Source organism: Taudactylus pleione, unplaced genomic scaffold (genome assembly GCF_031769625.1).
Source record: "Taudactylus pleione unplaced genomic scaffold, aTauple2 ptg000044l, whole genome shotgun sequence".
NCBI lineage: Eukaryota > Metazoa > Chordata > Amphibia > Anura > Myobatrachidae > Taudactylus > Taudactylus pleione.
This window is the reverse complement of record NW_028284446.1, coordinates 7420937-7448420: the sequence shown is the minus strand read 5'-3', so window position 1 is coordinate 7448420 and position 27484 is coordinate 7420937. Positions and strand designations below refer to the sequence as shown.

At 42.4% G+C, this 27484-nt stretch overlaps 2 pseudogenes; both read left to right on the top strand.

Moving 5' to 3' along the window:
• The first annotated feature begins 4372 nt into the window (after positions 1–4372).
• Positions 4373–10369, top strand: LOC148537785 (uncharacterized; annotated as a pseudogene).
• Positions 10370–25341: 14972 nt separating this feature from the next.
• Positions 25342–25460, top strand: LOC148537784 (5S ribosomal RNA; annotated as a pseudogene).
• Positions 25461–27484: the final 2024 nt, after the last annotated feature.

Genomic DNA, 27484 nt, shown 5'->3' with positions numbered 1-27484 from the left:
GTTTGTTAAACCCACCTGGTCTTTGTTTAAAGGATATTTTCATCCTGGTGTATTAAGCAATAAACAATACCAATAAAGATATTTTTATATTTCTAACCTTGGCTGAGTGATTGAAAGAACTGGGAACTCTTCCCTAATAGAATAAAGGACCTCAGGGGCCAGCCAGTGTAAAACTCGTACAAACGGGTGAGATAAACACACTGGGCCTTAAGCTGAGTCACACGCCACTCTGATTAAATTCAGCAAACGAAAGTCTAATACGTGTATCCGCCCATATTCTGAGTTGCACGGATCTCTGCAACTGCACCAGCCCCAGCAGCTGTTATCACTATTATTGTGCAGGGATGTAGATCAATTACCGGCGTCCGGAATGCCGGCTGACAGAATCCTGACGCTTGAAGCCCGACCTGGTACTAAAGATAGGCATCTAAATCCCGACGCCTGTCTTTAGCAAGATGCCAAAATCCCGATGGCTGGCATCCCGAACTAAGATAAGCGGGGAATCGTAGCATGTAGCCACGGGAGGAAAGGGGTAGGTTTAGGCGCCCCCAGGGGGACTTAGTGTTAGGCACCCCCCAGGGAGGGTTAGGGTTAGGCTAGGGGGAGGGGGGGTTAAGGGTAAGCACCAACGGGGGAAAGTTTGGGGTTAGGCACCCCCCCCCGGGAGGTCTTAGGGCTAGGCACCACCCGGGAGTTTTAGAATTAGGCACCACTAAGGGAGGGTTAGGGTTGGAGGGGAGAGGGGAGGGTTAGGGTACTTACCTGCCCCAGTCAGGATCTTCATGTTTCGGCCTTCCGGTGTCTGGATTTCATCTGCCGGGAATAGATCTGACAGCATTACAGACAGATTCCATTGTGCATGCTATGTGCAGGAGATAGGATTTAAATAGGTGTCTGCTCTGCATATTCACAAATATGGTGTAAATCTTGCTATGTGCCAACGTCTTACGTGAGTATGCCCAGTTGCCATAAGTAATGCCCATTTGATGGATGGAGAGAAACTACTAAAATGTGTCCATCTCAGGATCACTCAGAGATACACAAAGATGCATATAATCTCTGCGGCACATGCGCAGTCTGTACAAAAATCGCTAGTTGTTGCCGAATTTGAACTAGTGTGTGACTCAAAGTCAGACCCACTATCTTTACACAAATTATTACAGAAAATTTATTGCACGCCCTATTTTTTTCATATTGCAATCGGCACCGGTGCTAGTTCATCATAATACAGATGATGCAGCTTTTTGTAGAATGTGAAAGACTATGCAATGTGCATACAATGTATTCTGGAGGACCAGAAGGGTATCATCACACCAAATATATAAAATATAAGTCCAGCGCCCCAATGTTTGAATGTACCAGTGCCCATATAAATGAAAGTCTTCTTATCATTCAGAAGACAAAGGAATAAAATAGATTTCACACAGTCTTCCTCACTGTTCCTCATAGAGAAAGAGACAAACTGTGTGTATAGACTGTTATCACAACATCATTGCCCCTATGTTTAATGTTATTCACAATATGATTTCTTAACTTGCATATCACAATAATATTGTCCTCCACAGTTTCATCCTCTCTAAACAGGGATGTACAGCACCATTCCTCAGCCAAATTAAAAAAGCTTTTATTGTCTATTACTATTATAATTTATTACTGTACAATACAAAACAAATAGAATAAAATCTCCCACCCATGGGGGATAGTATGCCTACCGGAGTACAGCAGAACAGTGATAATCACAGTATTCCCCTGGTGAATGTCCCAGGATAAAGGGTAATAACAGTCACAACTCCAGCTTAGTGTCCGGAGAGCTGCATCACCACAGTCCACCACTGACACGTTTCCAGCTGCTGTCTATGTCAATTTATCCTTGGACTTACATAACATATAGAGATGGTGAACACAGTGACAGCCACACAATCCTCATGGTCATATGCTGCAAAATATGATGATGTTGCCATCCCTATCTGTGCCAGATTAAAGTTCATATGGGCCTGGAGCTGAAATGTATGAAGGACCAATTGTATGTCTTCACCGAGGGTGTGACCAGCGCCATGGGAGTGTGACTGGTGATCTGGGGGGGAATGGGATTGCAATACTGGAGCGGAAGCCCGACAAGAGGAGATCCTGATGAAGGAAGGTAAGTATCTTAACCCTCCCCTCTCCCCCCTAACCCTCCCTTGGTGGTGCCTAACCCTATAATTCCCGAGGGGGTGCCTAACCCTAACCTCGCCCCCAGTGGTGCTTAACGCTAACCCCCCTTCTCCACCCCTCCCTTTAGGGTGCCTAACCCTGAGTCACCCGAGGATGTGCCTAAACCTAACCCCCCTGCCACGGCTCATACTTACCTGCCTCCGGTCTCTTAATATCGAGATGCCGGCTGTTGGGATTCTGACATCGGTATTCTGATTCATGCAGAGATAGCGGTGTCAGCATTTTGCCCAGCGGCGGGATGCCAGCGGCTGTATATATACTGCCGACATCTCGTCCGCCGGGTTATTAACTATTTCCCATCTGGGGGGAATACCAGACTTATGGGTTGTGGTCTGCACAGGGAGTGTGGCTTGTGTCATGGGGTGTGACTAGTGACTACCTTCAAAAACCTCAATCCCCCTCCCCCCTTCGCTTATATCTGTAGTGTAATGTGAGAGTCTACAAATGAACAAAAGGAAACCCCGTTAGGGATGGATAGCAATGCTCAACTGTATAACTGTTATCAATGGGTTTATTCTGATGGTAGAGTTGTCACCATTTGATGGCGGATTGCTGATGGCAGCCGCCATAGAATGGTGTGGAAGCTATGACCACCTGATATTAAAATACAGCTGAATTCAGCTGTTTAACATCAAGAGCAGCCACAGGTGGCTGTTACACATATGCAGACATGGGTTTTGTGCATACATGAACCATTGCAATGTTTTTTCATCTAATTCTTTTTATGCAATGGTTACTTACCATAACATAGAAAGTTAATGGCGGAAGCCCAGCCACCATTTGATGGCGGGCTTCTGATATCCATCCCTAAAGACCACTTGTTAAGGTGACCCTAATATGACAAAAAAGAAAAATGGCACTTAATGAAGACGTAAACTACTACTTCAACTTGTACATATATAGAATAATCAATAGTATGGCCTTGGTACAGATTATTTTTCCACATAGTTCCCATACTTGTCTAAGCATTTGTTCCAATGATACACCAAGGCATCTATCCCGGTATAGAAGAAATCATTGTCAAGCGCCTGAAGCCAAAACATGATGGCTTGCTGAACTTCACCATCTGTTGTGAATCGCCTTCCATCCAGGTGCTTCTTTAATGGTCCAAAGAGATGGAAATGACTTGAGGCCAGGTCAGGGATGCCAGGGGTGCCCTGTGCCCTGGAACTTGCACACCCCTCCCTATGGCCCCGCTAGGGTAGTCTTTAAGTAGAGAAGTCGGGAAGTCAGCATCAAAAATGGGAGGAGATGCATCTGGGGAAAAGTCCATTCAGTCTTCATGCATAAAACAGTGAGACAATGTGGCTTATGCCAAGCTAGGAACAAAGCAAAAAAGGAGCAAATTCGCATCTTGGCAAAACCGTGTTGCACTGCAGAGGAGTGTAGTATCTATATAGATAGCAGTGGCGTATCTATAATGGGTGCAGTGTGTGTGGGGCACATGGGCCCCCAGGTCCAGGGCTGCCCGCACAGCACACCCTGCAACCATATTATTTTAAACTTACCTGTCCATGGTCCCGCGGCGGGTCTCAGTGTTGCTTAGAACACCGGAAAATGGCCACCGCGGCCATTTTTCAGGTGTTCTGCACATGCACAGTAGACTCCGGACACACTCTAGTGGCCAGAGTTTACTGTGTATGCACAGAACGCTGGAAAATGGCCGATCCGGGCACACTCTAGTGCCCGGACTCTACTAATGCTCCGGTGGCTGGCCAGCTACGTCAGTTGGCTGCCGGCCACCGGGGAGAGAGGAGGGGGCCCCGCATGGTTAGTGCACACGGGCCTCCTCCTCTCTTAAGACACCCCTGATAGATAGTATATGTGCATTGTCATGTCATAGTAAAATGAGGTAGTGTACGTTCAAGGATCCTGCAGCATAGAAGGACATGTGATCAGGAAGTGGGGGGATACAGGAGAAAGTAAGAGAAAGGAGAACAGCCATGAGGAGATGATGTCTTTGTCTACCTGTAATAATGCAAGTATTACTTACAATAAATAAACTACATAAACAGCATACTTGATGAATCATTGCTATGAAGAAAGGTATATAACAACTGGCGACGAGGATAAACTTTTCATTACTCACACTCAGCTATCTTACTCACAGTCACCATGGCTGACATGCTAGATTTGATTCCTCAGTTTCTGCGTGTTGATGCTCCTAATGCTGCAGAATTATGGAGACAGTGGCTTGCAAGGTTTGATCATTTTATTGAAGCTATGGGAGTAACTACTGACAGCAAAAAGAAAAGCATGATTCTTATCAGTGCTGGCCCCAAGATTTATGAACTTTATGATACTAGGCCAGAGACAGACACTAGGGACTATACCAAATGTAGGGACTCTTTGGCTGCCTATTTTGCTCCAAAATGCAGCCTATCACATTCTAAATATATGTTCAGGACAGCTATGCAACTGCAAACTGAATTTGTTGATGCATACTGTATATTACAAGATTAAGGATTCTTGCCAGAACATGTCAGTTCCATGATGCTGAAGATGAAATTAAGCAGCAGCTAATTGCATTTGGCACATGTGGAAAGTTGCGCAGACGTGCTCTGAAATCTAAAATGACGCTGTCAGAGCTGCAGCTATACGCTAGAAGTCTTGAACTTTCAGAAACACATGCTAAGGACATGGAGAGGGGCATAAACCATACTTGCCGACAATCAGCTCCAGCCTTCCGGGAGGGAGCTGATTGTCGGCTAACAGCGAGGGGGCGGGGGCGGTCATTGGGGGCGGAGCTGGGGGTGGGCCAGCCAGTTGGTGGTACATTGGGGGTGGAGCTGGGGGCGGAGCTGCACGATCACGTCATCGTAGCTCCCCCCTCTTCACAATGCCGTTATTTTCGGCAGTGTGAAGCAGGGGGCGGGGCCGCGATGACGCGATTCAGCGCGAATCACGTCACCGGCTCCCCTGCTGCGGGGGTTTCTAATCTTTTCAGGGGGGAGGACGGGAGGGTCGGAGGCTTCCGGGAGGCTTGCCTGCCTTTCCGGGGGGCCGGGAGCGGCACCCAAAAATCCGGAGGCTCCCGGCCAAATCGGGAGGGTAGACAAGCCTGGCATAAACCAGCTGGAAGTGTGCAATAAATTACATACTAACACAAGTTGCTATATGGAGTCGAGTAAATCTAGATCATGTTACAGGTGTGGACACTCCTATCCACATTCAGGAGACTGTCCTGCCAATGGTAAAATTTGCACTGCATGTGGCAAACTGAATCACTTTTCCTCTGTTTGCAAATCCAAGGAAACCAAATCTACATCCAAACAATCTTCACAGCAGTTTAAATCCAGGAGAAAGACAGTGCATTGTGTGGATCCTAGATCATCTCCAACTGCATAACCATCTGACAGTGATAATATGCCAGAAGGCTTTATCTACAAGATTCATCAAGTCGGCAAAAACAAGGTCAGTCCAAAAACTGACATCACCCTAGACATCACTTCTGTTGAATTTCTAATAGATTCCGGTGCTTCTGTAAATCTAATGGATGCTATCAGTTTCAAGAAGCTGCATGGCAAGGTGCTTTTGACTCCAACATCTGTAAGAATATTCACTTATGGTAATAAACGACCCAATCCCTTACAGGGTTCTTTTGAAGTTATTGCACACAAAAATGACAAACTGACAAAAGCATTATTTTTGTCACTAAATATGCAAGAAGCTATCTCTTGGGATTTGATACTGCATCACAATTGGGTCTTGTACAAATTGTGGCCCACACTCACAATTACACCCCTGTTATACCTGACACTTCCAATTCCACTTCTGTCCTACATGAACCAAAACCACTACGAAGTGATGTGAATGTTTTACTGCAGGAGTAGGATTATCTTTTTCACGGCATTGGAAAACTTAAACACTATTAAGTTCATCTTCACATTGATCACTCAGTTATACCAATTGCTCAAGAACATCGCCACATTCCTATCAACATAAGGAAACAAGTGGAAGAGGAAATACAGACTCTTGAAGACTTAGATATCATTGAAAAGGTATCTGGCCCAACACCATGGGTATCACCTATTGTGGTTGTGCCCAAACCAAGTCAACCAAATGCAGGGAGAATGTGTTGATATGCGTCATCCTAATGTTGCCATTAAAAGAGAGCGCCATATTACGCCTACTATGGAAGATATTATACATTGACTCACAGGTGCATGTTTCTTTTCGAAATCTTGATGGAGTTGCGACAAATAACAACATTCTCAACTCATGTTGGGTTACGAAGATACAAATGGCTGTCATTTGGAATCTTATCCGCCGCAGCAGAGGTATTTAAAAATTCTATCCGTCAAGTCATTGTTACATGTGCCGCTGCGGCTTTCTGCCTGATTGGCTCTCAGTGTTTATCATAGCTACCTGGACTCTGGCTGCTATGTGCAGTTACTCACCTGTTGGAAAGTCTCATTACCTGACCTCAGCCTGATGGACCAATCACAGGAGACCTCTCCCTTCATTAAGGATTCAAGTCTGCTCCTGCCTGCCAGTGATATTACTAAGTTTTGTTCGTAGTGGATGTTCATGTGGTCGCTGCATGCTGTGCAATTCCTCGCTTCCTAACCTTTGTTCCTGTGTCCGGTATCCTGCCATTGTATACCTTTGTTCCCAGTCTCAGTCTACTGTGTCCTGCTGGATTCTTTCCTGTTCTTGTGTCCATCCTTACTCTCTGCCTGTGTCTTGCCAAGACTCTCCAGCTTACCTTTTGTGTCACCTCCAGTTTGTGTCTAGTCCAGCAGGTACCTGTGGATTCATCCTGCCTGTTCAACTACATCAAGTACTGGTTCTGCTACTAAGTCTAACCTGCATCTGCCTGCCAGTTCAATCATTTCAAGTATTGATTCTGTTACAAGCTCCAACCTGCATTCACCTGTCAGTTCCACAATATCAAGTACTGGTTCTGTTACAAACACCCACCTGCATCCTGAGTAACTGGTCTGCCACTATCAAATCCATTTCCAGCATTGCAGGTTTAACAGTGTTCCCACCTGCATCCTGAGTAGCTGGCCTGCCACAATCAAATCCATTTCAAGCATTGCAGGTTTCACAGTATTCGCCCCCTGCATCCTAAATAGCTGGCCTGCCACAATCAAGGCCATATCCAACATTGCAAATACAACATTCATACCTGCATCCTGAGTAGCTGGCCTGCCACAACCAAGTTTAAATACAGCATTACAGGTACAACATTATTCCTACCTGCATCCTGAGTAGCTGGCCTGCCACAACCAAGCCCATATCCAGCATTGCTGCTTTGACATTGTTCCAGTCTGCATCTTGTAAAGTTGGCCTGCTACAGTCCAGATCTGCATCCATATGCTGGGCATACACTGCCAGATAAAATGTCTGTCAGACCGAGTGTATAGCCCGACATCCGCACTCCGCCCCCGGGGGAGGAGACATTTCCCTGTTCCTTCCGTAGGAAGGAACACAGGAAATGTCTGTCTGTCGGCCGCGCTGGGCATACACTGCCCGATGTGGCCGACAGTTTCCCGGGTAAATATCGCATCGGACGGGCATGCTGGACAATCCAGCATGCCCGACCGAGCAATATTTAACCCTCGGTCGCCCGCATACACGCTGCAATTATCGCGGCGATCCGCCAATATCGGGCGGATCGTCCCGATAATTGCAGAGTGTATGGCCAGCATAACTGATTTTGTGCATATCCACCTGTACCAGTTGATTACTTCCAGCAGCAGTCTCCAGCACACTCCTGCATCAGCTATTAACCCCTACCTTGCTTGCTGCTTTACTCCATGTAAATTATTTTCTGTGGATCCCTGCCTATTGCATGAGCCTCATCAGCGAGTTCTAGGGGTTTCATGCAAATAGTGCAGGTACATTCATAACAGTCATAAGGTCAGTTCAAAATGCCATCAATTACAGTGATGATATTCTGGTTTTTGGAGTAACGCGCCAGGAACATGATGCGGCTCTGCGTCAAGTGTCTTCAAGACAGGAATTTAACACTGAATAAAGACAAATGTGTCTTTCTTCAACAGAAGCTCAAATTTTTTGGTCACATTTTCTCTGAAGATGGAGTGAGTCCTGATCCACAAAAAGTTCATGCTGTTACAAAAATGTTGAAACCTACCAATGCTGGTGAAGTAAAGTAATTTCTTGGGATGACTAAAGGTGCATACACACACAACGATTTTTTGAACGATTATCGTTAAACAATAATCATTTGTAAAAATCGTTCACTTTCTGAGTCAAACGATGAACGATTTTCGTTCATGCGCGTTCACGTTTGTAGTTTGTAGTTCAGTCAGACTTGTCAACTCAACGATTTTCAGTAAGGGAATATGCAAAAATCATTTGTACTTCTAAGAAATCGTTCATTACATTTTAAATGAACATAGTAAATGAACAACTTTAGTAAACGATTTTAGTTCATTTTTTCAAGGGAGAAAATCGTTTACTAAAATCGTTGTGTGTGTATGCACCTTAACTATTGTTCCCAATTCTTTCCAAATTATGCCACTTTGACAGCCCTACTTAGGGAGCTCACAAAGAAAAATGCTAAATTCTTATGACCTTCCTCTCAATCGTAAGCATTTGATGACATAAAACGATGTCTGCAGGATAGTGTCACAATGTCATATTACAACACTGCTTGGAAAACAGCACTTATTGTGGATGCTAGTCCTGTGGGGTTAGGAGCTATCTTGACTCAGGTGAATACCCATGGGGATCATCACACTGTAGCATTTGCGATTTGCAGTTTGACAGAGGTGGAAAAACACTACTCCCAGCCAGAAAGGGAAGCTCTCGCAGTAGTCTGGGGTTGTGAATGCTTTCATCTCTATTTATACGGCATTGACTTTACAATCCACACTGATCATCAAGCACTGCTGACACTTTTTGGAAATCAGAAATCCAAACAACCATCTAGGATACAGCGATGGGGTTTACGTTTACAGGCATACAATTTCTCCATCATTCATAGAGCTGGCGCTGATAATCCTTCAGATTACATGTCTAGACACCCTTTGCCTTCTGACATCTCATAGTCTATTTCAGTGGAGGAATATGTAAACTTTATTATCAACAATTCAATTCCTGATTCACATACTAGTAACAGCATCAAAGAGGCTTCTTCCTCAGATAAAGTATTGTCAGCAGTAAAACACTGTATTATTTCCAATGATTGGCGGCTAGGGCAGTTTCTGTTTTCAACTGATGAGGAACAAGACTTTAGAGCACTTCATAAACATTGTCAAGAACTAATTGTGCATGATGATTCAATCATTTTCAGAGGTGACAAAAGTGTCATTCCAGCTGTTTTGAGAAAGCAAGTAATTGACATTGCCCATACCAGTCATTTAGGAATTGTTAAGACCAAACAACTTTTATGTGAAAAGGTATGGTTTCCCTCCATGGAGCAACGTGTTGAATCAGAAATCCCAAACTGCATGACATGCACCCCTCTTTCTGTGCAACCTAACAGTAAACCATTACCGATGACTGACCTACCTGAAAATGTCTGGGAAAATGTTGATGTTGACTTCTATGGCCCATTATACAATGGTAAAATACATACTAGTAGCTGTGGATGAATATTCACAATATCCTGTTCTTAAAATAATATCTTCAACATCTGCCACATCTGTCTTACCAGCGTTGAATAAAATATTCACTACTTATGGAATTCTAGGAACAATAAAGACAGATAATGGTCTGCCATTTCAAGGGGCTCATTTCAGCAAATTCATGAAACATTTTGGAATTCAACATAAAAAAATTATTTCCCTGTGGCCACAAGCTAATTGTCTTATTGAACATTTTATGCGTAATCTTGGAAAGCAAATAAAGATTTGTAAAGTATCCCGAATTCCAATTCAACAATCCTTAAATCAATTTCTCTGACAATATCGATCAGTGCTTCACTCCACAACAAATGTCCCTCCTCAGACTATGTTTCAAAGAAAAGTGATCAGATCCACACTTCCGGAAATACATTTAACTCCTGCGTCTAAAGATCATAGGATTAGGAAGACAGACTCTGCTAAAAAGACAAAAAGCTAAACAGTATGCAGACCAGAAAAGGAGATCTATTGTTTCTGATTTACAAGAAGGAGATCGTGTTCTAGTGAAACAAAAAGTAGTACGTAAGGACATGACTGCTTTCACCCAAGTCCACTGACTATAATGAAAAGAAAAAGGAACAATGATTGTTGCAGGAAATGACAATCAAACATTGACAAGGAATGTTTCCCATTTCAAAAATATATTTCCATCTTTTAGGGGTATTCAATATGGAGCGAAAACTCAGTTTTTGCGATGTTTTCGCACCAATGACGTCATTTTCGGAAGTTTTGGTTTTACACCGTATTCAATTTCAAAGACTTTTCGCAGGTTCGAAAAGTCTTTTAAAAAAGACGGGGATAACTTTTTACCACTGAATAGGTGGCGAAAAAAAGTGCAGAATCGGGGTTTAGGGGTGCAGGCTTAAAAAAAATAGCCTGCACCGCTGGGAATGACATTTTAAAAATAACTGTAAAGAAAAAAGTTTATAAAAAAAATAGGGACACCCCAAAAAATTAAGTTAAAAATTGGGGTGAAAAAAAAAATTGGGAAAAAAGTGTTTAAAAATAGGGAAATAGGTTCAGGGCTATTCTGCAAGTATGCGGCAGGTGTTTTCCAGAATAGGCTATTAGTGGCAGGTGCATAGTTGCAGAATTTTTTAAAACTTACTTTAGGGGCATAAAAATATGCTAGTACCCATTTTCATGTACCTCAAATTTGATGGGACCGCTGAAAAAAAACGAAAAAAAACCCTAAGTGCTCTTCTGCAACACTTCTTCAGTGTCGGGAAAAAACACCTGCTGCGGCTATTTAAATCCCCGACTTTCATTTGCAGCCTAAAACGGGGGTACCCACAGTGATCCCCCATGTTTTTACAACTATAGGGGGGTCCTACAATTTATTCCAGGAAAAATTTCATTTTTTTACGCAGATCCCACTTCGCAGCCTCCCGTTTTCGTAGGTTTTATATTGAATACGGGGATAAAGCGGGCGCACGCCCGATACTTTATCCCAGGAAAATCTCCGATGTGGAGCGAAAAGTCCAGCACGGACTTTTCCCTCCCATATTGAATACCCCTCTTTATCTTCTGATGGACCAAGTCAAGAGGATGTCATCACCGTACCTTTACCATCCTCAGCATCAAGTGATCCGATCATGGAGTCTGTTTCTTTGAGGCAGAGTCATTAAACCTCCTCCTAAGCTTATTGAGCAGATATGACTCTTAATTTATGGCTTGTAACCATTCTAGAAGGTTTTCCAGTTTCATGTATATTGGGTTAATAGATACCGTTAACACATAGTTATATGTTTCATTTTATAAATGCACTACTTGTTTGAATGTAAATTTTATATAAAAAAAATATATATGAAAGGAAGGGGGAGATGTAGTATCTATATAGATAGTATATGTGCATTGTCATGTAATAGTAAAATGAGGTAGTGTACCTTTAAGGATCCTGCAGCATAGAAGGACATGTGATCAGGAAGCGGGGGATACAGGAGAAAGTAAGAGAAAAGAGAACAGCCATGAGGAGATGATGTCTTTATCTACCTGTAATAATGCCAGTATTACTTACAATAAATAAACTACATAAACAGCATACTTGATGAGTCATTGCTATGAAGAAAGGTACATCAGGATATAACAGGGAGGGGGCGTGGCCTGGCTGGTCTAGGGAACAGACGTGTGTCACATCAGCTCCTGCAATACCGAGTCAAATTGACCCGCTAATGACTTCCCCCTGGACTCGAGGGGTATCTACCAACTCCAGAAACCCATCTGAACTTGGAGAGACTAGGCTTAGCAGAGTCGGGAACCACTTTATGTGATTCTGCAGACTGCGGCCTAACTGCTCCCTCAAAGCCTGGGACTAAATTTCCCACCCAACCCAGAGAGAAGCTTCGGCACCCTGGTGTCCACCCATCCCACATCGGACACCTCCGGAGTCTCCTTGCAGCCCCTGCGGACCCCAGCGTTGCCTACACCTACCTTGGGTGGAGAAGAGTGACCCTGAACTGGTCCGCCTGGATGCGATCTCCGTCTGGCCTCAGACGCGACTTCTGGCTCCTTGCTCCTGCCGCCCGGCTGCTTGCTTGGGGCCGCCGCTTCCGGACCTCCTGCTACTCACCGCTCCTTCCCAGACGTGGATGCCGGGTCCCTGCTGCCACCGCTGCCCAGCCACCTGATTGAGGCCGCTGTCTCTGGGTCTCTCCCGTCTTGCCGCCCGCCCTTGGTTCCGGCCCCTTGCTGCTGCTGCCAGGCTGTCTGGGTGAGGGCACTGCTCCCGGCTCCTCCGTGTCATGCTGCCCACTCTCAGAGGCGGCGTCCGGATCCCTGCTGGTGCCGCTCAACTAGGGCTGCGGCTGTCGGCTCTCCTGCACCACGCTATCCTCATTTGGTCGCGGCTTCTGGCTCCTTGTTGCTGCCGCTCGGCTGGGGCTGCCGCTGACATCCCTGGCTTTGGGCAGTCTGTCTGTGGCACGTCCTGTGTTGCCCCTGTGCCCTACACACAGGCTGCTGGACACAACTGAAGCTCTTGGGACAGTTGATGACGGCTGAGGGGATCCGGATGAGACGCCCCTGAGGTCCTGTTGGTTTCCTGACACCACTGGTGAGTGTTGATGTTGACTTGCCCTGGTGCTCTCAATTACTAATATCCCAACCAGCTGATCACTCCAGGGGAGTTAATTAACAGCTACTCTGCAACTCTCCCAATTCTACTTCTCCCTGACTGAAGATTTGGTGCCACCTTGTGGTACACAGTTATAACCACAATTTATACATTTTACAAATTCTCTCTTACTATTACCAATCACTTCAGTTTAAAATATTGAAGGGTTTTTTTTTTCTTGCTATATATACCTCATATACTACTATATTAATATACGGAATCACTCGTGACTCTAATACTTACTTCATTGAAAATGTGATATTGGCTTCCGCCATGAATACCTAGTCAGCAGCCTCGGGGGGTCTGTGCTCATTTGCAGTTCCTCCATGTGACGTCTTTTTGAATATCACATTCCGCATGCCCACTTCGCCTTCATATTATTTTATCATCTCTGAACATGGGCAAAGATAAAAAATCTGCTCAAAAGAGGGAGAACCCTTGTCCCCGAAAAGACTCCTCTCAATCGGACCTAAGACCCTTCCTTCTCCCAACCCCCTCCAAAGAAGTCCCTGCACTCAATCCATCAGATTCACTTTCAAATTCTTCTAACCCGCCAAGCCCTTCCTCAGTTGAGGACTCCATCCTTCAACCCTCTTCTAAACTGGGCAGCGAGATTAAAGAAATCTTGACATACATCAAGACACTGCCTACCAAACAGGACCTACAAACTACCATCAGGCAGGAAATGGCGTCTGTTAAGCGAGACTTGTCATTACTTTCAGACCGTCTCACGTCATTGGAAGAGACTCCAGAATCTACGGACACAACACTATCTAAGTTGACAGATATCATCTCATCACAGTCCTCTGAACTGCAATCTCTAAAATCCAGGGTGGATAATCTAGATAATAGAGGAAGACGAAATAATATCCGCGTCAGAGGCCTTCCCGAAGATGTCCAAACCCCTAACCTTATCGACGCCCTGACTAAAATCTTCAACGAAATCCTCGGCAATGACCCACATGATAAAATTGTTTTCGACAGAGATCATCGGGCTTTACGTCCTCGAGGTCTCTCATCGGATAAGCCAAGGGATGTAATTTGTCGCTTGCACTATTTTTCTCAAAAGGATGAGATTATGCGTAAAGTCAGGCAATTGGAAGGTGTCGACTTCAATGGAGAGACTATTCACATATATCAAGACTTATCTTGGCATACCCTTCAGCTTTGCAGAGCCTTAAAACCGCTCACTGATGAACTCCGCAAGAGGCAGTTGAAATACCGATGGGGCTTTCCGTTTCATCTTCAGGTTACTTTCTCCGGTAAATCACATCTTCTCCATTCCCCCTCAGATCTTCCAGCGTTCTGCTCTATGCTAGGCCTACCACCGGTTGAAACACCTGAATGGAAGGATCCTCTGGCCCAATTGGTCTTACCTCCTCGCTTAGAGAACCACTCTTCTTGGCATTCAGTTCAGCATTCCAGAAGGCGATTGAAAAATCATCCTCTTCCGCCTGAATTGGAAGACACCTGAGGTTCCTTCCTGATAGTATATTTTTGTTATAAGCTTAATGTTTTCTAATATGTTCAGGTTTATTATTATATTCATAATCTAGGAAATAATTTTTGATGTAATATCTAAATTTGTGATTTATTATAATCACACTGGCTAGGCCATTATAGTCATGTAGGTCTCGATTATTTGTTTCTGGTTCTACATTTCGGGGACGACTGATTACCCTCCCTGTAGTTACATGTTTTCATGTTCTAATCCCAATCTTACTAACATTTTCTAGTTTATAGATATTTAGTATTCGCATTTGTCTTTTCTATTGCTAAGATGTCACTGTTTAAATTTATGTTTGTTTTATATTAGGGCTGCATTTGACTATGACCCCCTATGACCCCAACCCGCTATCCATGTTACCATTTACTGAGATATTGGTTTATTATAAATTTTCCACTGTCTCAGACGCGGGAATTCTATTGTTCTCGGTGTTGTATAACATTGTATCTTTTTGCTTTTTTGTTCTTTCTCTCTTTTTTGTTTTCTTCTGTTTTTCCTTTAATCCTGTTTTTCTGCCCTTTTTTTTTCTTTCCCTCTCTTTCTCCCAGGGACCACTACCATACTTCCCTACAAATCTCCTCAAATGACTTCAGCTGCCAAGCTTATTGTTCACTCCATTAACGCTCGAGGCCTAAACATCCCTGAAAAAAGATCTAAGCTTTTACGCTCTTTATGGGCAGATAAAGTCGATGTGGCTATGATTCAGGAAACCCATTTTAAATTTGGGGTTCGTTCCCCTTCCCTTCTTGACCGTCATTATCCTACGGTGTTCTTTAGTAATAGTCCTGAAGGGAAATCTAAGGGAGTTGCGATTCTTTTTTCAAAACGATTACCCATCTCCAATGTTAAAATCTCTAAGCTGATTCCAGGTAGAGTACTTCTAATTACATGTCAACTTTTCCACCAGGACTTTACATTTATTAATATATATGCCCCTAATCAGGCACAACATAACTTTTTGAGATCTGTCCTAGACCAGCTTGATTCTCGGTTAAAGGGTATTATAATTTTAGGGGGAGACCTTAACTGGACCATGGACCCTATACTTGATGTTTCTTCTAATTCCCCTCGATTCTCACGGGCTAAGTACAGACAGGTTAAACAGAGTTTCCATAATCACCAGCTGGCCGACTCCTGGAGAATTTTGCATCCCACCGGTCGTGACTATTCATTCTATTCCAACCCCCACAAGACATACTCCCGTTTGGATTATTTATTTTTGAGTCACAGACATCTCCATTTGCTCGCTGCCAATATCGGTCCCATCACGTGGTCGGACCATGCCCCTGTTTCTTTGACGTTGTCACTACCTGGGTTCTCTTTCGGACAATGGTCTTGGCGGCTTAACGAATCTCTATTACAAGATCCCTATTGTAAGACAGAAGTTGACACGGCTCTCTTGGACTATCTAGCTTTTAATGTCACTCCCGAAGTTTCACAGGTTACTATCTGGGAAGCTCATAAATGTGTAATTAGAGGCAAATTTATTCAACTCGGCTCCTACATTAAGAAACGGAAATCTGCACGGATCTCGACTCTACTCCAGCGTATCAATCTGCTTGAGACTTCACATAAATCATCTCTATCTGGCGATATTTGTTTGAAGTTGTCAGAGGCTCGTGCGGAACTCAATAGGATACTTTCTGATGACATAAAGTTATCTTTACGGAAATGTAAGAGCCGATTTTATCAGTGGAGTAATAAGCCTGGGAAGCTCCTAGCACGGGCTTTGAGGACTCAGCAAGCATCTGGATTTATCTCAACTATTAAAGATAGTTCAGGCACATCTCACTCATTGTCATCTAAAATTGCCTCCTGTTTTCGACAATATTATTCGACTCTCTATAACCTGGCGGGTTCCTCTTCTACATCATCACCTCCTGTTTCGTCCCAAGACATATTTGACTACCTCTCAACAGCCACCTTTCCCACCTTGTCTTCTTCAGATAGAGACGCCCTAGAGCTTCCCTTCACAATGGAAGAACTCGATTCTGTCTTATCTTCTTCCCCTTCAGGTAAAAGCCCTGGCCCAGATGGTCTAACCATCACATACTATAAAACTTTTAAGGATAAACTGGCCCCTATGCTTTTAAATGCCTTTAACACAATTTCCGCAGACTCTCAGTTTTCTAGACAATCTCTAGAAGCATATATTTCGGTAATCCCTAAATCAGGCAAGGACCCCCCCCTGTGTCCGAGCTACAGACCCATTTCACTCCTTAATGTTGATCTTAAATTATACGCCAAACTCATAGCCAATAGATTACATCCACTTCTCCCACAATTGGTACACAACGATCAAGTAGGGTTTGTCAGGGGCAGAGAAGCTCGTGATAATACAACTAAAATTCTCAACCTGATTCAGTTAGTGTCACAGACAAATGTACCTTCCATTCTGCTATCAACTGACGCTGAAAAAGCGTTTGACAGGATTAGTTGGCTATTTATGAGGTCTGTTCTTGGTCACGTGGGATTGGGTCCTCTCGCTATACAGAGGATTTTAGCCCTATATGAGTCTCCATCAGCAAGAGTGAGGGTCAACGGCACCTTGTCGGATCCCTTTTTAATAAGTAATGGTACTCGGCAGGGTTGCCCATTGTCCCCGCTAATCTTTGTGCTTTGCATGGAGGCTCTGGCGAGGTCTATTCGAACCAACCCTCATATCTCAGGCGTTCAGGCTGGCGGGATAGAATATAAACTCGCATTATTTGCTGACGATCTCCTAGCTATTATTTCTCAACCGGTCACATCTTTACCGCACTTGATGTTGGAATTTGAAAAGTTTGGGAAATTATCCAATTTTAAAATTAATTTTTCGAAATCCAGTGCCCTTAATTTATCTGCCCCATCCCCTACAATAGCGAGTTTACAAGGTTCCTTCCCATTTACCTGGCACCCGTCCCATATCACATATTTAGGGATTAAATTTACTAGAAATCTGTCACAATTATTCCAAACAAATTTTCTCCCCTTTCTTTCCTCAATCCGCTCGGATTATTCCCAATGGCACCTGAAGCAGCTTTCATGGTTAGGAAGGATTAATGTGGTGAAGATGAATACACTACCCAAACTGCTCTATGTTCTCCAGACGTTGCCAATTGCTGTTCCGGAATATTGGTTTCGATCACTTAATTTACTGATTCGTCAATTTATTTGGTCCCGAAAGAGACCTAGAATCAGACGTGACTTACTATCACGCCCAAAACAGTTGGGTGGTCTTCAGCTCCCAGATATTAAATCCTATTATCATGCCATCCATCTAAATAGAATCCTTGAATGGACCAGAGACAGAGATATTAAACAATGGATTGCCATTGAAGGCAGCTTCATGAAACAACACCCTGAGATAGTTCCATGGTTGCCGTCTCTTCCTAAGATATCCCCTCCTCACCCAACTATCTCTCCCACCCTTTCTTTATGGAAGACTTTAAGGCTTATCCCTAACATCTCCTCACTTTTTGGCCCTCTCACTTCGTTTGTGGCTAATCCAAGGTTCCCGCCAGGTATTGACCCTTCCCATTTTCCCAAATGGACCGAGGCGGGTCTCTTCAGAGTTGGTCAGCTGCTAAATGCTTCTGGCATTAAACAGTTCTCAGAGATCCGGGAGAGATGGAACATTCCTCAGTCGGATTTCTTTAAGTTTTTGCAAGTACGCCATTTCCTTACCTCAGATAACAGGCTTACCTTAGCAAAAAAGGACCTCACTAATTTTGAGAAATTATGTGTCACTCCACTATCCCCCACACACACAATATCTGCCCTTTATCAACTATTATTATCCAGTCAAGTGTCTAGTATTCCACCTTGGGCTAAGGCATGGGAGAGAGATTTAAATCTAACTCTTTCTGACTCGGACTGGCAGACCATCTTTCTTAAAACCCACACTAGCTCTATTTGTATCACAGTTAGGGAATCACAATATAAGATTTTAATGCGATGGTATCGTCATCCTGTCATATTACATTCCATGTTCCCATCAGTTCCCAATACTTGTTGGAGATGTTCTTCCGCTGTGGGCTCTCTCCGACATATTTGGTGGGATTGTCCTTCACTATCAAATTTTTGGTCCGATGTTATCTCTATCTCCCAACAAATTTTAGGCTTTCCCATTCCCACAGGCCCTGAATTTTGGTTAATTAACCATTCATCGGTCCCATTGTCTCAGTTCAAGAAATCCCTGCTTCGCCTTCTGAGTAATACAGCTCGTGCTGTGTTACCTGTACTCTGGAGATCTGTTACTCCTCCTACACGTAAAGATTAGTTTTGTAGGCTTGATTATTTTATGTCAATGGAAGATATTTTATATTCCTCTCTAGATAAGCCCTCTGAATTTGCCAATACCTGGTCTCCTTGGCTAGACTGTAAGTCTTCAGATACATACAGGAATTATATGTCTTCCACCTCATCCACAATATAAATGATGATACTTAGAATAACAACTATTCTTACTCTTATACACACGATAGTCCCTCCTTTTCTTCTTTCTTCTCCCTTCCCTTCTCTGCTTTTCTATTCATGTCCTTCTCTTTCTCTCTGTTTTTCTTTTTATAGTTTGTCTTTTTTATTTGTTTTCCTTTTAAAAAAAAAACTTTTTGTTTGTTATGTGATTTTTCTTTTCTGATATATTATATATCTGATATAGATTGTGTTATTTGTGCTATTAGCCTGATTTTTCTAAGAAAACAAATATTTAATTATTATTTGTTTCGGATTTATCAGATGTGAAATGTTTATATCACCTGTAATTTTTTTCTAAATATTCTAATAAAAACAGAATATACAAAAAAAGGATATAACAGGGAGCAAAGTTAAAATGAGTAGACAAATTTAGAGTTTTATATTCTGTCATAGCTCAATTGCAAGTGTCAAGCTGCATACACACATAACGATTTTGTTACCAACGATTTTCTAAACTATTTATGAATGATTTTCTGTCAGATTATCTGTCAGATTTTTGAAAGTGTAATGAACGATTTTTTTGAACTACAACAATTTTTGCATATTAACTTAATGAAAATCGTTGAGTTGGCCAGTCTGACTGAACTACAAACGTGAACGCGCATGAATGATAATCGTTCATTGTTTTCACTCAGAAAGTGAACGATTTTTTCAACGATTGAACGATAAACGATATCGTTAATGATAATCGTTCAAAAAATCGTTGTGTGTGTATGCACCTTCAGTGTAGAGACAAGCCTGCCCAGCATATGCTAAGCCGATACAAAGGAGTACAAATGCTGTGAGTGCTGAACCTCATAGCGAGTTGCAAACAGATATAAAATATGTTTATGTTCCTAAAAAAAAGTCAGAAATGAAACCACCCGTGACAAGTGATTAATGTAATGACACTGAGATATGTATGATCCTTGGATACTCTACATTCTTTATCCACTCTCCTACAGTGGTCTGCCGAAGAGCAGGAATAAGAGAATAAGACTGATGAATACATTTCTCAGATGTTTAGGACATAAATCCTATATTTAGAAATATATATTATGGGGCTCGGATAAAGTTGCCATTTTTTTTCTGCCAATTGAATTTTTTCTATAGCGCATGCACACAAATATTCTTACTCATTCCTCCTTATGGCAACTGGGACACACTTTGAGCTTATGGCTCCTTGCACTTAGAGAGGCAGGACAGAGGGGCCTATTCATCGTCGGAGGCCGTATGATTAAGTATTGTTAAGTATTGTTCTCGCTGCGAGGGATACTTAAGTATCCAACTCGCAGCGGCGGACAGATTATACCGGAGCAATTCATCATTGCTCCGATACAAGGACAGCGGCTCTGAACAGCAGCTGTCCTTGAAGATTGCACTTGTTCTCGTGAGCAAACACCAAAAACTTTCTGTTTTCAGGGGGTCCTGATGATGAATGGCCGTTTAACTAAAATATGCGGAAACTAGTGTTTTCTGCATGGTTACCGGGCCATTTATCAATAATGAATAGGCTCCAGAGACTGATGTGTGTATAAAGTTTGAACACACAGCGCGTGGTCCCCTTGCCATCACATTAACCAGTCCCAAACTGGTCAGCCAAGGACTGGAAATCCTTGGAAAGTCAGCACCCAAAAAATAACGAGGATCTATCAGGCCTGGACTTTTCCCTGCATCCCTGGTTGAGTTGGATGTGGGGGTAAGGTGGAAAATATGGATTTAATATTGTTCTTTACAGTGGAACTACAGGTCCCAGCAAGCTTGCCCTGGCATGCCCAGGGGTAAATGCAGGATTTTTAAAGGGGGGTTTCCATATGGTTGATTCTGGAAAATGAAAACATACATAAGTGAAAACGGACGGAAAAAGAAAATCCTGCTGCACCTTGCACATAGGCCAGTAAGATTTGTATCCTATATAACAACAGTAGAAATGTGCGCCGACCCCCGTGTTTTGGTTTTGGTTTTGGATCTGGATCTCCCCTGGTTTTGGATCTGAATCTGGTTTTGGATTTTTTCCTTGATGTTTTGTTTTTAGGTTTTGGTTTTGGATCTGTATTTTTTCCAAAAAATGATATAAACAGCTAAAACCACATAATTTGGACCTGTTTTTGTTCCTACAGTATTATTAACCTTAATAACAATCATTTTCAGGCATTTCTAGGCATTTTTAACCACCTCACAGCTCACAATATTGATTTCACTATTTTTCACCAATACAGGCCAAAGGCTGCAGCAAGCTGGCTGGCTAAAGTAAGCAACAGAGCAGCAGCACAAACGCATGGCAGTTTAAAAAAATATAGGACATCTATGAAACATTGCCACACAGCAGTGGCAGACAGGATGGCAGTTTAATAAACTAATAATGTCAGTCGGCAAATTGTGCCAAATGTAAAGGATAGAGGTGCAAGATGGAATTGTCCCTCCCACCCACTCTTATGTGGGATATTAAAAAGGACATGCACAGTTTAACAAACCAAGCACTTTAGTGACTAGTATTGACACTTTCGTGACTGAACTCCTTGGTTTGTTTGGGCCCCCACAAAACATTTTTTGGAAGGACTACCTTCAATTATTAAGGAGGAGGTTGATGATGAGAGTGTTGGTGGTGGAGATTGCATGTGCTGGTCCAAACTGCTGGTAGCTTATACTGGACTGCTTGTTATTAATTTACAAATTATAATTTTGTTAAACAAATTGCATGAACTCGTTGCAAATGACGTAATAGAGAGGAGATCCCTAGATGGTTAAAGTGCCTTCCTCTGCTAACTTTGGCTTTACAAATGGAACAGATGCCTTCACAACTGTTGTCAGAATTTAGATTAAAATAATTCCACACCCAAGACGTTGCTTTTCTGGCTTTCTTTTTATCATTAGCAAGAACTGCTGCCACTGGTGGCTGATTTACGCAAAACACATCCTTATCATCAACATCCAAATTAGCGTCAGATAGGACACAAATTTCCCCCTCATCTTTCTTTTGCACTTCCTCCACACTATCATCCTCATTTTGTATTATTTCACCATCTAATACTAGCACAGCCGTCATGACGTCAGTGATCCGCTGTGATACTGGGTGGCAGCTGTTATACTTACTTCCTCTATCAAAGGACTGTTTAATAGTCAGTTGTTTTTTTAAATTACTTCCATTCACGAATGAGGACGTTGATGATGTTGGTGATGGAGATCGAAGGCGCTTGGATCCCACAGAGAGGGAGCAGGTAGGTGACACTGGACTTGTTATGTTTTGAGTTTTGGAACTTGGCGACATACACTTTGATATTTTAATGCATTCCAAGTGACGTAATAAGGAGGAGGTTCTTAGGTGGTTTAGGTCCCTCCCTCTACTCAATCTTGCTTGGCAACGGGTACATATGGCTGGACAACCGTTGTCCGGATTGGGGCTGAAATAATTCCACACGTGAGAAGTGGATTTTTTTGTCTTTTGCCCCGGCATGACAACAATGGGCTTTGTCTTTTTCAATCCATGGGCAACTACTGTTGCCTTACTTACACAAAAGACATCCTCAGCATCAACATCCTCATCACCAGCATCTTCATCATCAATATCCTCATCATCCTTAGCACCTTCAACTACTAAAATATCCTCCTCTTCCATGTGCAATTCCAAAGAAGCATCCTCGATGACTACATCTGCAAGATGTTGACTGCCCTTCCCCACATTTACAAAGGGCACACAAATGTTGGAACTTGGATCCTCCTCCAGTACACTAGTATTTAGATCTGGCTCACACATGGCAACCATGGACACACTTGCACTCTCCTCGGGGATTTGTGATTTAGATTTCTCAGGGCATACAGTTGGTTTTTCCGGAGCTGGCTTACTCATTTTAACAACTTTAAATGTTTTAATGGTACCACCACCACTACTACAAGCAGAAGGGCTATCAGAATCAGCAATCTTCATAAAGAAAGGCCAAGGCCTTATCCTTTCCTTTCTACTTCGTGTAGTGAATGGCATATTGCCAATTTTTGTTTATCTAAAGGCAAATTTCCTTTCAATTGTTTTTTCTTAAGTTCGGTAAAAGTAGCTTTACCATATCGATGGCGTAACTTAAGCCCTGGGGCATGGGGGATGAGGAAGTTGATGGCCTTGCACTGCTGGTGGCAGTTACAACATGTGGTTCTTGGACTTGCTCTCCTGTCATGTGACAGCCCTCCATATTTCCTGTGGTCTTGAAGCAGTGTCACAAGCACCAAAAGTGTAGCCAAGGTGCGGTTATAAAATTCACACACGTGCAGTTGTGCACACACACTTAAATATTAGACCAAAAATAGACAATTTATTTGAATACATTTTGCAGCTCCAGAACTTGGGCCCAGAGCAGCGATTGATCACGACTGGAGTGGGGCAGCACTAGGCTGCAACTTAACTTGCGTTGCTGGCTGGATACACGCACACACACAGACAGTAAAAGATCCAATAAAAAAACAATTGATTTGAATTTTTTTTATAATCAAGAACTTGGGCCCAGAGCAGCGATTCATCACGACTGGAGTGGGGCAGCACTACGTTGCAACTTAACTTGCATTGCTGGCTGGATACACGCACACACACAGACAGTAATAGATCCAATAAAAAACCAATTGATTTTATTTTTTTTTATAATCAAGAACTTGGGCCCAGAGCAGCGATTGATCACAACTGGAGTGGGGCAGCACTAGGTTGCAACTTAACTTGCGTTGCTGGCTGGATACACGCACACACACAGACAGTAATAGATCCAATAAAAGACCAATTGATTTTATTTTTTTTTATAATCAAGAACTTGGGCCCAGAGCAGCGATTGATCATGACTGGAGTTGGGCAGCACTAGGTTGCAACTTGCGTTGCTGGCTGGATGTTGTGTAGTACTGCGGTTAAGCCTAACATGCACGCACACACACAGAAAAATATAAAAGACACTTTTATTGATTTTATTTATTTTTAGCATGACTGGAGTCGGGCGGCACTAAGTTGGAACTTGCGTTGCTGGCCGGATCTTGTGCGGTACTGCGGTTAAGCCTAACACGCACACACACACACACAGAAAAATATAAAAGACACTTGATTTATTCTTTTTTTTTAGCACGACTGGAGTCGGGCAGCACTAAGTTGCAACTTGCGTTGCTGGCTGGATCTTGTGCAGTACTGCGGTTAAGCCTAACACGCACACACACACACACACACACAGAAAAATATAAAAGACACTTTGATTTTTTTTTAGCATGACTGGAGTCGGGCAGCACTAGGTTCCAACTTGCATTGCTGGCTGGATCTTGTGCGGTACTGCGATTAAGCCTAACATGCTCGCACACACACACACACACACAGAAAAAATATAAAAGAGACTTTGATATTTTTTCTTTAGCACGACTGGAGTCTGGCAGCACTATGTTGCAATTTGCGTTGCTGGCTGTATGTTGTGCGGTACTGTGGTGAAGCCTGACACGCATGCACACACACACACAGAAAAATATAAAAGACACTTTGATTTTTTTTTTTACTATATATTTTTTTTTTTTTAGTCCAGAACTTGGGCCCAGATGGACACAGCACCAGCCCAGATGTATCTGCAGTTCTGCACCAGCCCAGATGGACACAGCAGACAGCAAAGCACCAGCCCAGAATGGATCAGCACCACCAGCCCAATACACAGCAGATAGCACAGACAAACAACAAGAACCACAAATAGAGAAAGCCTCCTCACGTACAAAGAATAGAAAACAGAAGAAGAAAAAACCAGCCTCAAATTCATCACACAATATAACAACCAACATAAACAATTAGAAAAAATCGTCCAGAAACACTGGCACTTACTAATGAGAGATGAATCCTTACGAAAAATTATCCCAAATAAACCCCATTTTACATACAAGAAAGCACAAAACATTAGACAGAAATTAGTTAAAAACCATCTTCCACCAGAGAAAGAACATACTCCAAAAGAGGGAACTTGGCTAGGGGAGAGAAATGCAGGATTCTTTCACTGTAACAGATGTACAGCTTGCAAGACAACAAAACACAGAGGAACTACTCCCACAACAGAAGTACTATCCAACGTTACTGGAGATATATACAAAATCAAAGACTCTATGACATGCGATACAAAAGGAGTAATATACCTTATCTCATGCCCATGTGGCTTACAATACGTGGGAAGAACAGCAAGAAAATTGAGTCTACGAATAGGAGAGCATATAAGGAACGTCAAACATCAATTAGACTCACACAGTGTATCCAATCATTTCAAAATAAAACACAATGGAGAACCAAGTTTACTGACGTTTACAGCAATAAAGAAAGTAAAAAAAGTATGGAGAGGTGGTAACTACCTAAAAATAATGTCCCAAGAAGAAACTCGTTGGATTTATAAATTAAAAACACTAACACCAAACGGTCTGAACATAGATTTTGAATTTTCGGAATTCTTGAGAGAATAAGCCCCAATCAAAAGGATCAGACTGTACGTGATACCTACATACATACCACCCTAGATACGCCCAACTACTTCCGAACTTGGAAGCTAAGCAGGGTTGGGCCAGATTAGTAATGAGGAGGGAGACCACTCATGAATCTCTGGTTATGTAGCTATATCACAAATCAACAGTATGTATCCTAGACAATACGGGGCATAAAAATAACAAATGAAGACGTACAACATCATACTATCCAGAATTCAAGCCGTAACATCATTCAGAGGCGATTGAACTGAAGATCTACTAATAACAACCAATTATCAAGAGTAAAACAACTGAAAATCCTCTTATCTTCCTCAACAAAGGATAAAGAGAGTATGGGACACTACTACTGGAATTTTTAATAAATACTGATCTATGTAGATATATGGTCAAAATTCTACAAATATAATGCAACATATTCGCATATTCAATTTTCACATGTTCACCCAGGGAAAAATACATCAGTGCACTGACATCATAAGCACATAAGTGTCCTATGTACATATGCTCTGCACTTATATCGACAAACATACCCCAATTTCCATGTTCAACTTACAATCTTCTGTGAATCATTAATTATATTTTTATGTACATTTTTTATATATTTTTATAAAAAAATTATATTTTTTATAATATACAGATGTCCTCGATGCTTTTACAATTTTTATTCACATGTATTCATCTACCTTGATGTATTTATACTATGTTATATCAATTTAAGTTAACATTATATTCTCTACATATTTTTATTTATTTATATACAGCATTATATATATTTTTTATATGGTATATGTATGTATGTATGTATATATATATATATATATATCATCATGTCAAAAGGTACACTTTCCATTAAGGCTGAATAAACACAACAGAGACTGGAATACTACTGCACCTGTCTGATTAATTAATGAGGAAGCAATCAAGCATGAGAATAAAAGGACACTATACTAGTCATCAAACACTACAGCCCTGACGAAGCCTGCACAGGAACTAGCGGGTGAAACACGTTGGGAACGCCCCCCTTCTACACGCTCCACTGATTCCGGTTCCAGCACACCCGACGGAGTTCAGCGTGCACGCTGACCACCGGAGCGCTTCTACACAACGGACATTACATTCCATCTGCCGACCAACAGCACAAGCGCTAGAGGAGGACCGGAGAAGGAGCAAGAGATCGGGAGGCTCACATACCATTTTACCACACTTTGGGTGATTCTCACCTGGACATTATGCACAACAACGATATGAGGTAGGAGGGGCGCGCACCCATCCATATTCTATACTATATACCTCCAGCTGACGAGCTGCGATTAGACACTATTGTGACTAAGGTACTACCTACCAATATACATTTAAATAAGATTGGAATGATTGTGCCCCCTTTTTCCTCCTTTTTACTTTTCATATGGTCACAATTTTGGTCAAACGATGTGACCATACTCAAATGCTACTATATTTTAATTTTGTTTTGACTTTCGTTTAGTAACATTGTCATTACATATATATCCATTTTACTGTAAATTATATATCTTGATAATCTTTATCTGAACAACTTTTTGAACTATTTGAATCCATTTTAACCTATTAAATCATTATATTTTTATTGCATTGTGGTTGGTTTTAACTCATCATTTTTCATGTGTTGCGCTAACAAATAGACTCTAATTCTTTACTACAGACAGCACAGACAGCCCAGATGGATCAGCAACAGTCCAGATGGACACAGCAGACAGCACAGTGACAGCACCGGCCCAGAATGGATCAGCACCAGCCCAGGACACAGCAGACAGACAACACCAGCACCTCTCCCAGGCCTACACTACCCACCCTCCCTGTTCAGTCTCCACAGCCGGAGTGAAATGGTGTCCATCACGTGGTCCCTTATATACTACATTGATCATAGCGAGATTTCAGACTCTATAATTTTTCCTCGGTTTGAGATCCAAGTCAGACGGGAAAAATCGAGCCTGCTTGGATCCGACTCGGATCTGCTAAATTTGGGTGGGTTTGGATCTCTGAAATCTGAACCCGCTCATCTCTAAACAACAGTATAATAATAGTCATTGCAGAGATCTTAGTACATACAGTCAGGTGCATAAATATTGGGACATTGACAGAATTTTAATATTTTGGCCTCAATTCACCATCATAATG